This window comes from Arvicanthis niloticus, chromosome 4, assembly GCF_011762505.2.
Source record: "Arvicanthis niloticus isolate mArvNil1 chromosome 4, mArvNil1.pat.X, whole genome shotgun sequence".
In the NCBI taxonomy this organism is placed as follows: domain Eukaryota; kingdom Metazoa; phylum Chordata; class Mammalia; order Rodentia; family Muridae; genus Arvicanthis; species Arvicanthis niloticus.
Window position 1 is genome coordinate 17592793 of NC_047661.1, and position 14200 is coordinate 17606992.

The 14200-nt window shown below is 44.4% G+C and overlaps 1 protein-coding gene and 1 long non-coding RNA gene across 10 annotated transcripts in view; one reads left to right on the forward strand and one right to left on the reverse strand.

Annotated features, from left to right (window-relative positions):
- Kcnmb2 (potassium calcium-activated channel subfamily M regulatory beta subunit 2) overlaps positions 1-14200 on the forward strand; it is a 290315-nt gene that overhangs the window by 193907 nt on the left and 82208 nt on the right. The window lies entirely within an intron of this gene.
- LOC143441957 (uncharacterized) lies at positions 2802-13245 on the reverse strand. The gene is made up of 3 exons (XR_013109759.1): positions 12825-13245; positions 11689-11793; positions 2802-2936 (listed from the first exon to the last, which is right to left on the reverse strand). It is a non-coding gene; the product is annotated as an uncharacterized LOC143441957 (long non-coding RNA).

Genomic DNA, 14200 nt, shown 5'->3' on the forward strand with positions numbered 1-14200 from the left:
CCCTCTTCCTGAGCTCCACCTAATGTTTGGCTGTGGGTCTCTGCATCTGTCTCCATAAGTTACTAGATGACGCCTCTCTGATGACAATTATGCTAGGCTCTGGTCTACCAGTATACCAGAGTATCTTCAGAAATCATTTCATTGACTTTTTTTTTTTGGCCAGTCATGTTTGGTTCTATCCTAGGTCTTTGGGTTAGCCAGTCTCTGGTTCCTGTCCCTCCAAGCAGTGTCCCTATCATGGTATGGGTCTTAAAGTGGACCAGTCATTGGTTGGCCACTCCTACAAGTTCTGCAGCACCTTTACTGAAGCACATCTTGAAGGTAGAACATTCTAGGTCGAAGATTTTGTGGCTGGGTTGATGTTCCAATCTCTCTTCTGGAAGTCTCTTCTGGTCACAGAAGATGGCCAGTTTAGACTTCATATTCCCCCTTACTAAGAATCTTAGCTAGATTCCTGGGAGTTTCCATTGCACTAGGTTTCTAGCTTGCCCCCAAAATACCTCCCAATTCCATTCCTCCCAAGGCTTCACAGTGCTCTCAATTCATCCATGGAGTATGAATGCCTAAGGGTAGAGACTTCCTCTGTCCTGACCCCAGAGACAGCTAGCAATCACATTGCCCTGTATTACTTGACTGATGTCTATTCTCCCTCTACTCCATGTAAGTGCCATGAAGTCAAGGATCAAATTGGTCCACAGTGTCCTTGCAACCAATATTGAGTGACTTTTATTCTTTCCCAATGTGTAGAAAATGAAATTCCATGGCAAGCCAGTAGTTTTAATTCAGATGTATAATTTCCAATTGCCCATTGTAGATGATGAGGGAAGGGGCACTTAGATTAGAACAATGTACTTAGATAACATGGAAAAAATGTGTGACTAGGAGGGATAGGAAGAACATGAGCAGGGATATGAGAATGAGCAGGTCATTGTCACCTCTCTTGTGACTTGGTGTGACTTCAGGGACTTTAGTACTTACTTTTCTCATTGCTGCACCAAAAGTCCTGGGAAAATCAAGTTAAAGAAGGAAAGGTTTTATTTCAACCCACAGTTCAAAGACACCATCCATCACGGCAGAAAGCCATGGTAGTAGGATCTAGAGACGACTGGTCAACCCACAGTCAGAAAGCAGAGAAAGATGAATGCTTATGCTCAACCCAATTTCTCCTTTTCACTCAGTCCAAGATCCTAGTCTGTGAAATGGTACTCACATTTAGGGTGGATCTTCCAGTGTCAATTAACATGATCTAAGAAACCCCTCACAGACCTGCCCAGAAATTTGTTTCCATGGAGACTCTAAATCCAGCCAAGTTGACAATGAAGATTGACCATCATAGGTGCTGTCACTGAACCTCTCAATGAGACTGTCACTGGTAAATCTAGAACTAAAATAGCTACTTACCCGAGGTGAGACACTGAAGCAAAGATCTCTGTGGCAAAAACCAAAAGCACTGCAGAAGCAGCATCATGGTCACACAGCCTCAGAGATAAGAACTTATCCTGTTGTTTCAGTGTTCCAAAGATTTTTCCTCTGGGGAAAACTCCAGATTCTTTTTCCCATTGCAGAGCTAAAGGAATTCCTCAAAGGCAAATGAATTATCTAGTTCAACAGCTTGGGTCTCACCAAATTTTCCAGTGAATTAGCGAGCCCAGTGGAAGCTCTCCAGAGGGCAGATAACTTAAGAGGATGTTACCCTTCCCTTGCATTCTGGATGATGACTGAACATTATTTCTGAAGGTGGAAACACTAAATCTTTCTGACCTCTAGAAGCAGTGTGCTATTATTAGAACATAGGCAAGAGGAAGAAGATGCCCTTAGCAAGAGTTCATGGGCACAAATGCTCACGGAGCAGGCAGATAGCATAAAGAGCCACTCAAGTCCAATAGCACCCTGAAGATGACAGACACACACACAACTGGTCCAAACCGGAGGGAAAGAAGATAATAATGCTGATATGAGCCATGGGTACCAGTTAGGGGAGGTAGACTATGCAGCCAGCCTGATGATGCAGCTTGATCTTGATCTTGCATAAATAGCTCAGCCCCCATGGATGTGGGACATCAACCAATCGTTAATAGATTTTGTCATTTTCTAAGAGAATGCAAAAATTCAAGCTTTGTATTAAACTTTCTGGTTTCATTGTTAACAAACCTTCTCCTCTTCCTCTGTCTTTTCCTTCTGATTCCCTTCCTCCACTATCGCCAACTCTTATTTCTTCTTCCTCCCTCTCCTTCTCTCTCTTGAAAATCCTAAATGTGCTATGCAAAGCACAGCCTTAGATGGCCAGCCAGTAAGCCATCCTCAAGAGTTTCATTATCCACCATATATCATTGCCATGATTATTTACTCTTTTTTATTGTTTATTTTATTTATTTACATGTCAAATGTCTCTCTTCCTAATTTCCCCTCCTCAAACACCCTATCCCGTCCCCCTTCCCTGATTCTGAGGATGCTCCCCCACTCACCCACCTCACCACCCTAGCATTCCCCTACACTGGGGCTTTCACAGGACCAAGAGCCTCCCTTCTCAAGGCCATCCTCTGCTACATATGCAGATGGAGTCATGGGTCCCACCATGTATACTCTTTGATTGGTGGTTTAGTTCCTGGGAGCTCTGGGGACTCTGATTGGTTGATATTGTTGTTCTTCCTATGAGGTTGCAAACCCCTTCAGCTCCTTCAGTCCTTCCCCTAACTTCACCATTGGATTCCCCAGGCTCATTCCGATGGTTGGCTGCAAGCATTCACATCTGTATTTGCCAGGCTCTGGCAGAGCCTCTCAGAAGACAGCTATACCAGGCTCCTGTCAGCAAGCTCTTCTTGGCATCAGCAGTAGTGTCTGGGCCTGGTGGCTGCATATGGGATGGATCCCCAGGTGAGGCAGTTTCTGGGTGGGCGTTCCTTTAGTCTCTGATCCATTCTTTGTCCCTGCATTTCCTTTAGACAAGAACAATTCTGGGTTAATATTTTGAGAATGGTGAGTGGCCCCATCCCTCAACCGGGGGCCATGCTTATCCACTGGATATGGTCTCTATAGGTTCTATCTCCCCTTTGTCGGGTATTTTGACATATGTTCTCCCCATTGGGTCCTGAGAACCTCTTGCTTTCCTGGCATCTGGGACTTTCTAGTGGCTACCTCCAGCTCCCTATCCCCCACTGCCACACACTTCTGTTCAATTTCCTGACCCACTGTACTTCTCACTGTCTTCCTATGCCTGATTCTGTCCCCCCCTTTCCCCTCTCCTTACTCTTTCTCTCCCAGATCCCTCCCTCCCTCAACCTCCTGTGATTAGTGGAGCATATGTCCTTGATATCAAAACGACCCTGAGATTCCACTTCACACCAGTCAGAATGGCTAAGATCAAAAACTCAGGTGATAGCAGATGCTGTCAAGGATGTGGAGAAAGAGGAACACTCCTCCATTGTTGGTGGGATTGCAAGCTGGTATAACCACTCTGGAAATCAGTCTGGCAGTTCCTCAGAAAACTGGACATAGCACTACCTGAGGAACCAGTTATACCATTCCTGGGCATATACCCAAAAGATGCTCCAACATATAAAAGAACATATGTTACTTTTACTCTCGCTGTGACAAAATACCCTGACAAAGGCACAGTTAATCACAGTGAGGAAGGTCAGTGGCAAAAGCCTGAGGTAACTGTTCTCACTGCATCCAGAGACTGAGAGCAGAGGGAGTTGGTACTTAGCTTGCTTCTGTCTTCTCATTCAACCCAGGAACCAAACCTAGGGAAGGGTACTGCCTACAGTGGATACCACATCAAGGAACTCAATCAAGACAGTCCCCTGCAGAAGTGTTCATAGGCCAATCCAATCTAAATAATTCCTCACTGAGACTCTCCACAGGTGATTCTAGGTTAGGTCAAGTTAACTATTAAAAGTATCCATCCCAAGGTTGTTTAGTTGTGAGGTGTCTGCACATGTAGTGCTGGATACAAAGGCAGCATCTGTCTCCTTTGCTGCTAGACAGTGCATCTATGAACATGTGTGTTGAGAGTCTGCCATCTGCCTCCCATTGGGCTAATACACACATCTCTTTTGCAACACTCAACATCAGGACTTGTGGATGCTTTCTTTCTGGGCTCCGTTTTACAGGAGAAAAATCACAGGTTCAAAGGAACAAGAGAGTTTAATTTTCTGAACAACAGACCTGAGATACAAATGATCCATCTTTCATAAGCAACGGGTCTACAAGAACTTGACAAGACAAGACTCAGAAGCTGATGAACTGAGTAAAACATGAAATGCAAAGAAAAGAGAGTAGGAGAAATCCCACTGACTCTGGACATAGCAGGTCTATATGTTGAATGGATCGACTTGTCTTTGAATCTGCAGTCAAGGTCACAGCATCAGCTAAGCACCTGCTCTTGAACTTCCCCTTCACTGTGGGTGGGAATGTGAATCCTGCTGGATATTTAATCCAGCCTTTTTCTCTCATTTACAGAATGAGTACATGCATTCCAAGGGCTGTGCTCAAAAGCAATGGGTAAAATACCTAGAAGACTGTGGAAACTCAACAAATATTTATTTACTTTCGCTTTTTTTCTGGGGAAGTGGGGTCACCCCTTGTGTGTCTTGTCACATTGATTTTTAAATTTCTTTTCTCTCAGGCCTTTAGTCCCATCAATGTTAGGCCTGCCCTGACCTTCCTCCTTTACTTTTCTTTGATAACTGTGTCTGGCTTGCTCCTAATACGTCATTTTCCCTCTACCTTTCCCAGGGAGACTCCTTTCCCTGCAGCCCTTTCTCTTCTGCACCGAGAGAAGATGGAAAGCCCTTGCCTTCACTTGAGTTCCCAGTGTCACCACGGAACTAAGGTTCCCACCCATCACTCAGCTCTCAAAGCACAGGCTCTATCACCAGCACCTGGGGTAGATCCTCAGCTCAGGGTGACGGCCTACTGTGCACCACCAGTGGTTACATGGTGGGAAAATGAAGTTGCCTTGCCAACTATTCAAATCCTACTGGAATAAATTTTAGCTGCAACAGTCCATAGCTCACAGGATAGGTGTGGAGCAGCCTGTTAATTCTAGAGCTACTCGACATTAATGGGTAACTAATCAGCACCCATCCAGTTCTTAAGATCCTCATGCGGAAGAATAATAGCGAATGTTAACAAATTCATCTTTCTTAACTACTGGAGATGCCCTGATTTATGAACATGGTGGGCGGGTGAAGGGAATCTAACCAACTGTTAATATCCTTCATAAAAATACATTTGACAAAGAAACGATCGAATCAGAAGTCACGAACATCTTGTAAAGGCTATTTCCCCGTCAGCATGTATTTCATGGAGTAGAGCCATTAAAACCACTCTGTGGTGAATGGGTAAAGAAATCAGGGACATTCATTCACCAAAAAGTCAAACGTATCGCAAATTCAGAAAATCTCCAGTGGAACAGCACTGTCTCCAGCAAGGCAAAAATTTGCATACGGCCTGTCTCGCTGTTGCACACCCGGGTCCTGCCTCAATAACTCCCCTGCTCTGATGCCAATTCTGTATATGTAAGCAGTGTCTGTGCAATAATAAAAAAAAACTCTAGTGGTGTTAGCCACTCTACAAACTTGATTACCTCTTACACACTTAGACCTCTTACACACTTAGAGGACCCAGGGGAAGGATGACCTTTTTTTTTTTTCAAACTGAAAGTTTAAGTAAAATTCTAAATGTCCTTTGTTTAGTTTCCCTAAGATTGGGACACAAACAGAAAGCAATAAGGTCCCATTCAGGCAAGTCTGTCCCTGGAATAATTAACACCTTTGCTGTTGAAATCCGAGGCTCATCTGGATCCTCCTTGCACTGTTATAAGGCAGTCAGTCAGCTGGGACACTTGTCAGCTCAGTAAACAGAGGCTGTCAAGAAAAAAAACCCCAAAGTGATGCCTGCAGAGATAGTGCCAGCATATGGTTGGGGACAGGGGATCCCTAACGTGGTGTAGAATTGCTGGCCTCACACACACTAAAATATTGTTTCAATATGGTGTGAGTCCTCTTTCCCATTACCATGCCACAGTACATGTTGGCCAATAAGTATCCAATCCTATCCTGATAGGGGGTGTGGGGGGTTGGGACTCAGTCACGAGGTCTTGTAACAGAAATGTCTTGAAGTGTGGGTAGAGTCCAGGGCAAAGTAAGGCGTATGGTTTAGAGACTGTTCTAGGGCCAGGCTGAGTACTACAGTGAGTGGGATTTCTAGAAGGGAAAGGAAAGGATATCTACCGCAGACCACTGTGACCCCACACACAGCACACAGACAGGTGGGTACAGGACTGTGACAATGGTCTCCTTGGCACCAACTTTCTAGAGAGTAGTTTCTACACATATTTCAAGTACACTAAAATGAATCAACTCTGGAAGTTATAGCCATGAACTCCATACTTAGATGTCTTTCAAGACAAGAAAAAAAATGACAAGGCCCGGAGATTCACGTTGACTGTGGTCTTAATGGGATTTAGAATCTCCATGGAGACAAACCTTTGGGAAGTTTCTAGATTGACTTAAGGTGAGGTTGGTACTATCCCATAGACTGACTAAACACAAAAGTGACAGACAGCAAGCCAATCGCCTGCATTCATCTCTCCCTGCTTCCTGGCTGCAGATACAGTGTGATCAGCTGCCTCGGGCTCCTGCTACCATGACGGTTTCTTACCATGACGGACACATCCTCAAACTATGAGCCTAAATATACCCTCGTCTGCCTTTGTCAGGCATTTCACCACAGCAACGAGAAAATTAAAACCCAAGAGTAACTTCTCGAGGCCACAGCAGATATCGAACTGTGCCCACCTCTCACCTCCACCCTGGCACTGCCCCTTGAAGCAATGTCCACCTCCCAAGGTTGTAGGTGCTTCTAGCAGCTGATCATTCTCTCTCATTTTTCCCAGGAAAAAGCAAACACAGTTCCTTAGGTGCTCCTGCAAGCAATATGAATCCTGGGCTCTTGCTGTTGACAGAATTCTGCAGGCACAAACAGGCTTAGTCAGCGAAAGCCCTGGTTCCTATAGTTCTCTCTTGGTGACACTTTCCAATCTCTGTCCTTCTGACTATGTTCTCACAACTTATGGATTCAGTCGCCCGAGGGCAGGAAATGCATGTGCAACGCCTTCGTGACGGTGCAGCCTGAAAGGTTGGCTTCTCATTTACTTCTGTCTTTGGAGCTCACGGTGTTCTAAGCTCTGGCATTAAATTTTAAGCATTTGATGCAGGCTGATCAAAGGGAAGCCAGAGAAGTGTTGAACTGTATCCACCACTGCTATTGCTAAACATTTTCCAAAAGAAAAAAAAATGGAGTATTGTTTGATGAGAACGTTTGGTTATGAAACATCTATTTCTGGGGATTCGTGCAATACCATTAACATCAACATCATCATTTTACATCACCATGTGTAGGCATCTGACACTCCAGAAGGTCATATTCATTGCAATCATTTTCTGTAGTGATGGACATTAAATCTTATTTTAACTACTGATGGAGATGGAGGGAGGTTGTAATCTCTTTGAGATTACTATGTTTAGGAGAAAATGCATTTAATGCAGCAAGTTAATGACATGCTATTTCACCTTAAATGAAGCTATAATGGCTATTTTGTTGTTATGCATAGTGTCTGATAAAATTGTTAACAGGAATGTAGGATGAGAAATGTATCTTCCTTAGCTGTCAAGTAGCAAGAACTTGAGGGAGGGGCTTACTTCATGACTATGACATCATCTTTCCCGACAAAGTTCCTTTTCTGTGATTGGATAAACTGATAGTCCAGAAATCTCTGGGAAAACATTAATGTCAGTCTTAGAAGAAAGTAATGACAGCCAGGGAGACAGTTCAGTGATAAAGGTACCCACTGCCCAGCCTGACTACCAGGACTCACATAGTCAGAGGGGAAAAATGACTCCTGAAAGTTGTCCTCTGATTTTCACACAGGCACTGTGCAGAGTACATACATACACACATACACACACACACACACACACACACACACACACACACACTCACACAAAGAAAGAAAGAAAGAAAGAAAGAAAGAAAGAAAGAAAGAAAGAAAGAAAGATAGAAAGAAAGAAAGAAACCTATTTTAAAAGAAGTAATACTATTTTACATTTGTTTAATACTTCTTGGTTTCATTTCATTCACCCAATGAGTATTTTATTTTAAGAGGGCTTACTGTGTGCTGTACTGTGGCAAACCATCAAGACAGATTAAGAGTTGATATCCACTGTGACCACCTTCCTTACATCTCCTTTGTCTGGATACCTGGAACAGAGCCTCACTTCAGCCTATGCCAGAATGGGAATCTTTGAAAAGATCTAGTGGATTCCAAGATGAAGCATAAGCACTGCCAGCCTTCCCAAAGCACTGCCAGCCTTCCCAAGATCTGTGATTAGGCCACAGTCGTCTTTAACCTACCCTCTCTCTAGTGCAGGGCTGTCCTGCCAACCCCTTTGATTTTCTCATGCTAATACAGGTCAGCAGAGAGACAGTAATAGGCTGTGATTAGCAAGCAGATTTCAGAGCCAGAAGACCTAGTTTACATGCCAATTGTACCAACTACTAGCTAAGTGATCGTGGAGATGTTAATTAACATTTTGTGCCTCAGTTTCCACATCTATAAAGATATCAATAGATTCTGTTTCATAATGTTATTGGATTTTGATAAAAGCACTTAGCACATTGCTTCTTGGGTAATAGCAGGAGCTGGAGGTGTAACTTAGGTGGTAAAATGCCTTCCAAGTATGCATGAAACCCTGGGTGTGATCCTCAGCACAGGTGAATCCAAGAGCAGTGATGTAGGCCTGTAATGATCATTGCAGCAGAGACAGGAGAATCGCAAGTTCCAGGTTGCCCCCTGTTACATCCCAAGTTGGAGGATAGCATGGGATGCATTAGACCCTGTGTCAGGTAGTCAGACAAAATCTATGAGGTAGTGGGGAGAGGAAGAAGGCTCAGTGGGTAGGCATGCTCTCTGTCCAAATGTGAGGAGCTAAGTTTGATCCACAGAACCCAAATAAAAAGTTGGGCATGTGTGTGACCCCCCCCACAATATGGGAGGCAGAGACAAGTGGATGCCAGGAGTCTCTAACACCCAGCCTAGCCAAGATGGCACACTTTCTGGTTCAGTGCAAGGCCCTGTTTCTAAGCAGTAATGTGAAGAAAAATAGAGGAAAGGCCTCCACACACCCATGTGCATGCAACATACACACATAAACACACACATACATACACACATACACATAAACACATACACACATGTACATACACATACAAAAACAAGCAACAGTTAAACACTGACATACAATTTGTCAAAACATCAAGCATAGCTGTCAAGTTTCTCTATGCCAATCTAGCCAATCCTCACAGGCACATAATAAAAATACTATTTTCATTTTGTTGAATGAGAAAACAGCTCATTCGAGAACTTAAGCTACTGACCATCATCGCACTAAGAATTTCACATTCATTTCACCCCAAACCTGCACCAACAGAACAGTCACTTGGTCTTGTGCTTGCTTGGTCCTTGAAACTTTTCTTGATATCAAAGACGGCTGCCTGAAGAGCTTCTCTCTCTGCTCACCATGACCTCCCTTGGCCCCATGCTTCTTCACAACTGTGTAGTTTCCTGTCTCAAATCCTACCTCATGTTTCCATGGCAAGTCCCCTGGGCTGGCTCTCCCACCTGATGACAAATGTCCACTGTAGCTGCAGGCGGGTGAAGTTACTGTCATGAGTATGGCACCAGCTAGCCATGGCTGTGGGCATGCAAGCAACATGACTGACCCTTCTAAAGTACCCCCAGCAGCCAGTGTTTACAGCAGTCTGACGATTAACCTGTCAGATGTAGGACTGCAACATGGAACTTCTAAACTCAGACCAGGGACTGAGTAGATACCTCAGTCAGCAAAGTGTTTGCCACGCAGGTGGGAAGACTTGACTTCAGTCTGCAGCACCAACATAAAAAGCCAGGGGGTGTCAAGTGCTTGTAATCCCAGCACTTGGGAGGCAGAGACAGCCAGATCTTGGTGCTTGCTCTCAGGCCAACCTACCCCTACTTGGCAAGACAAAAACTAATGAGAGATCCTGCCTCAAACCACTGGGTGGATAACACCTGAATAAGACATGTAAGTTTGCTCTCCAGCCTTTACACGCATGCATGTAAAAAACTAGTATAAACTTCCAAATTCCCTCCTGGATATTTCTATGAATACAGAGACCAAATTCTGCCAATCTTGAACCATTGTTACACTCATAGAGATTCCAGCAACACAGTATTCAACAATAGTAAATGAAAGAAAGTAGTCAATGAGCACACCATCTCCTGGGACTGATCTGCTGTGAAAACACTTTGTTCATCTAAATGCAGCAAATTCTTTCCAGTAAACATTCGCTCTTTTCCCTCTCCATTCTTATGTCAAGCTTTCCTGCTTGTGAATGAAAGAGAAAAAGTAACTTCTCACAGATCATCTTAGTTGGTGTCCTACTGCTGTGAAGAGACACCATGACCACAGCAACTCTTATAAAGGAAAACATTTAATTGGAGCTGGCTTGCAGTTTCAGAGGCTTAGTCCGTTATTGTCATGGTGGAAAGTATCAGGGCATGCAGACAGACACAGTGCTGGAGAGGGAGCTGAGAGGTCTACATTCAGTTGGCAGGTTAGCTGGAAGAGAGCCACTGGGCCTTGCTCGAGCATTTGAAACCTCAAAGCCTACCCAGTGACATACTCTCTCCAACAAGGCCACTAACAGTGCCATTCCCTATGGGCCAATGGAGGCCATTTTTATTCAAACCACACCACACAGATCATACTGGCTAAAACAATGCCAAATGTCACAGGGCATAGAATGCTAAGTCTTGGGGAATAATCTCAAAACATCAAAGTCCAGAAATGGAAAAATGATGGTTTAAGAGTGAGTACAGGGCAGTGTGGGACAATCCTGTTTCCCACTCACCCACCCACCCACCCCCCACTGGCACATTCTCAGCATCAGACTTTGAGGTGTCGTTTTCCTTGAGTCTGAAGAAAACATTCTGTGCTTGGTGCACTCAAGAGTCAAGGATTGATGTCCTCGCACAGAAGCCAGCTACCGAAGATTGAGAGCAGAGCCTCACACTTGATATTACCTTGGAACAAAAAACTATTCCTTAGCAATCCACGGGCCTTGCGTCCTAGTGACACTGTTTCCATTATGCTGAAATATTGACTGAGACTTGTCCTCTGCTAGGAGAGACCAGACAAGTGCTTGTACTTAAGAAACTCAAGGGAACGTATCTCTCCCTGATGAGTAATAATGTCTGTAACAACCCAAGGAGAATGTGAGTTACAGATACAAGTGGTGTCAAGGAGAACACAAAGAACTTCATTGATAGCATTCCATTTTATTGAGCAGTGCATTCAACCACCCAGAGGCACCATGGTCCAATGGTGATGAAACAGCCCTCAGAGCCTAACAGACCTGAGTTCAAATCTTTCCTTTGCCACTACTTGGTTTCCTTATCTCTAATACCAGGTATATTTAGACCTCTCGCAGAACTATAACAAATACAATCTATTAAAATGCCTCTGGGAACAAAATGAATTAAACTTTTCTTTTTCCCTTTAAAAAAAAATCTTTAAAAGACCAAATTCTACTATGACAGGGTGAGTTGGTATTCATAACATGTGGGACATCAAACTGCAGTACCTGGCACAAAGCTGTAAGGTCCTTTCTTCTTCGGAGCAGGTCCATAGCAGAAATGTCAGTCCAACTCTCTCCGAAGCTGGCTTCCTCTGACCCTCCTCACCTGTTCTGTAAGGTGAGCGAGAATGTTTCTGGAAAGCTCTCTACCAGTTAAGAGAAAAATGTCACCTACGTATTGTTCTGCGCCACCTGCTCACCCTGTGCCCTGTACTCTCACTCTCAGCGCTTCAGAAAGGAGGAGAAGCCAAAGACTTTTAAGAGCTGGATGCTGGCACTCACCAAGAATTTCCACAATTTGGATCTAGGAGACGCTTAAAGCAATACGTTTCCGTAACTAACTTGGCATTGCTCAGGGTCCTTAGTGCAGGGGATTAATTAAAGAGCATCTCCAGAGTTTGCATGGGTAAATTGGGGTGAAATTATAATAACTGAGAGGACGGATTGGAATGTGGATAAATCAGGCAGATTTGTGAGGAGCTTTTCTAACCTCTGGGGGAAAGAGACTGAGTTAAGACTTTGGCAGTCTCTTCTTCATTTACTTTGGGGACCACGCATAGAGTAACTATGTAAGATGGCAGACAGGGCTGAGCATGGAGCTTAGCGGATGGCTCACGTGGTAGGATGTAGTCCTAGCATGCTCAAAGCCCTGGTTTCATCCCCAGAACCACATAAAGCAGGGCGCAATGCTGTACACTTGTAATCTCAGAATTTTAGAGGTGGAGGCAGGACAATCAGAAATTTCACAGTCAGCCTGGGTGACCTGAAACACTCTCTCCTAGAGAGGTGGTGAAGGAAGGAAGGAGAGACGGGGGGGATTTGTAGACAAGCAGAACTCTTTCCTGTGGCAATCAGCATAGGATTTGTAATGAGAAATATTTTCAAATTTTGGAGTCAGATGTGGCAACTCTTCTCATTACTAAAAACATCACTTCGGTAAGAAGTTGAGTTGGGATGTAAATAATACACCCACACCTTCGCCACTGTCTTGTTCTGGGAGAAGAGAACACAAGGAAATAACATCAAGGGTCTGGAGAAAGGAAGTCCAGCTTCAACATCAGGGTTTTTTTTTTTCCAAAAAGAATCTTAAGGTGAAATGATGCTATAATCTCAGGCTACAGAAGTCATATGCCAAAACCTACCCTGTCAGCAACTTGGCAGAAGCAATTCTTCCCTGATGAGGGCATTAGCACAGCTACTCAGCCATCCAGCTTAGAAGAGAAACTCCAACAGCATCGTATTCTAGAGCCTGCGCCATGAACGGGTCTCTGAGGCCTGATTTAGCTGACTTCAGTTCCCCTCGATCTCGTCCAGTCCGACGTGGGTTGAAGGTGTCTGTGCGATGACTTGTCAGTTAACACACACAGCCCATAAACAAGCAGACAGACTTTCACACCCAGCCACACAGACCTAACCCTAGAGGTAGGTGTGCCATCAAAACCTGACTCCCCAACACTTCGCAACGGAAGAGGTTTATGAGTCTCCCAACAGGCAGAACCTCCTTAGGTAATGGGAAGGGGGTTTCTTACCCTAACAGTCCTGAAAGACATTGAAACCATGTTGCCAGTGTAATGTCCTCATCAACTCTAGTGGGAAAATCAATTTCCTGTTTCATGCACTGATCGTGTTTTTTTTTTTTTTTTTAATCTGGGTCCACCATAGGCCGTTCCTCTCCGTGGATCTACTTATCTTGGAACGAGAAATGAATTCTTCTACCCTAGGAAAGAAACACACCCTGGGATAGGCTGCCCAAGACTCTTGAATCGGGCAACTCAAATACTAGTTTGTTGGGTTTGGTTTTTCTGTTTCTTTGCCTGTCTGTCGTCTGTCTGTCTCTGTCTGTCTTGCCTACCAGGAGCACAGAGGTCAATCACTTATTTCACACTCAGTAAGTCAGCAGATTTGTTGCTTGCCTACCTTACTTCGGGCATAGTATATTTTTACGTGTTCTGGGATTAAGAGCATTCACAAAGCACTGTGAAGTACATTCTCTTCTTTGGAACAGCTGGGCGTGGGAACTGTACACAAAGGTGCAGTGGGGGAGGAAAGGAAGTGTGCTGTTCTTCTGTAGACTGTGTTCTAGAATCAAGCCATCCTCGAATTATACTGTGGGAGGGATAACTGCTCTTCTTAACACTGTTATGACACAATGGCTGACAGAAACAACTCAGAGGGAACAAGGTTTCTCTCGGCTCATGCTGTCAGAGGGATTTCCACCCAAGGTGACTGGGACCTGTCAAAGTGCTTAGGGACCTGTGTTCAAGTGGTAGATCAGGAAGCAGAGAGACCCATCCAGTTACCAGGGGCAGGAATAATTTCATAGGCTTTAAGTCACCGAATCAGACCAGTCTCCCAAAGGCTCTACAAGGCAGGGATCAAACCCTTGAAACAAGCTTCCATGGGACACTCCAGATTCAGTGACCATCCTGGGGACCTGGCGATGGTCAGTGAATCTGGAATCATGCCAAATCTCAGTCACAGAAAATGCTGTGCCAAGTTCAACTACAATATAATCTAT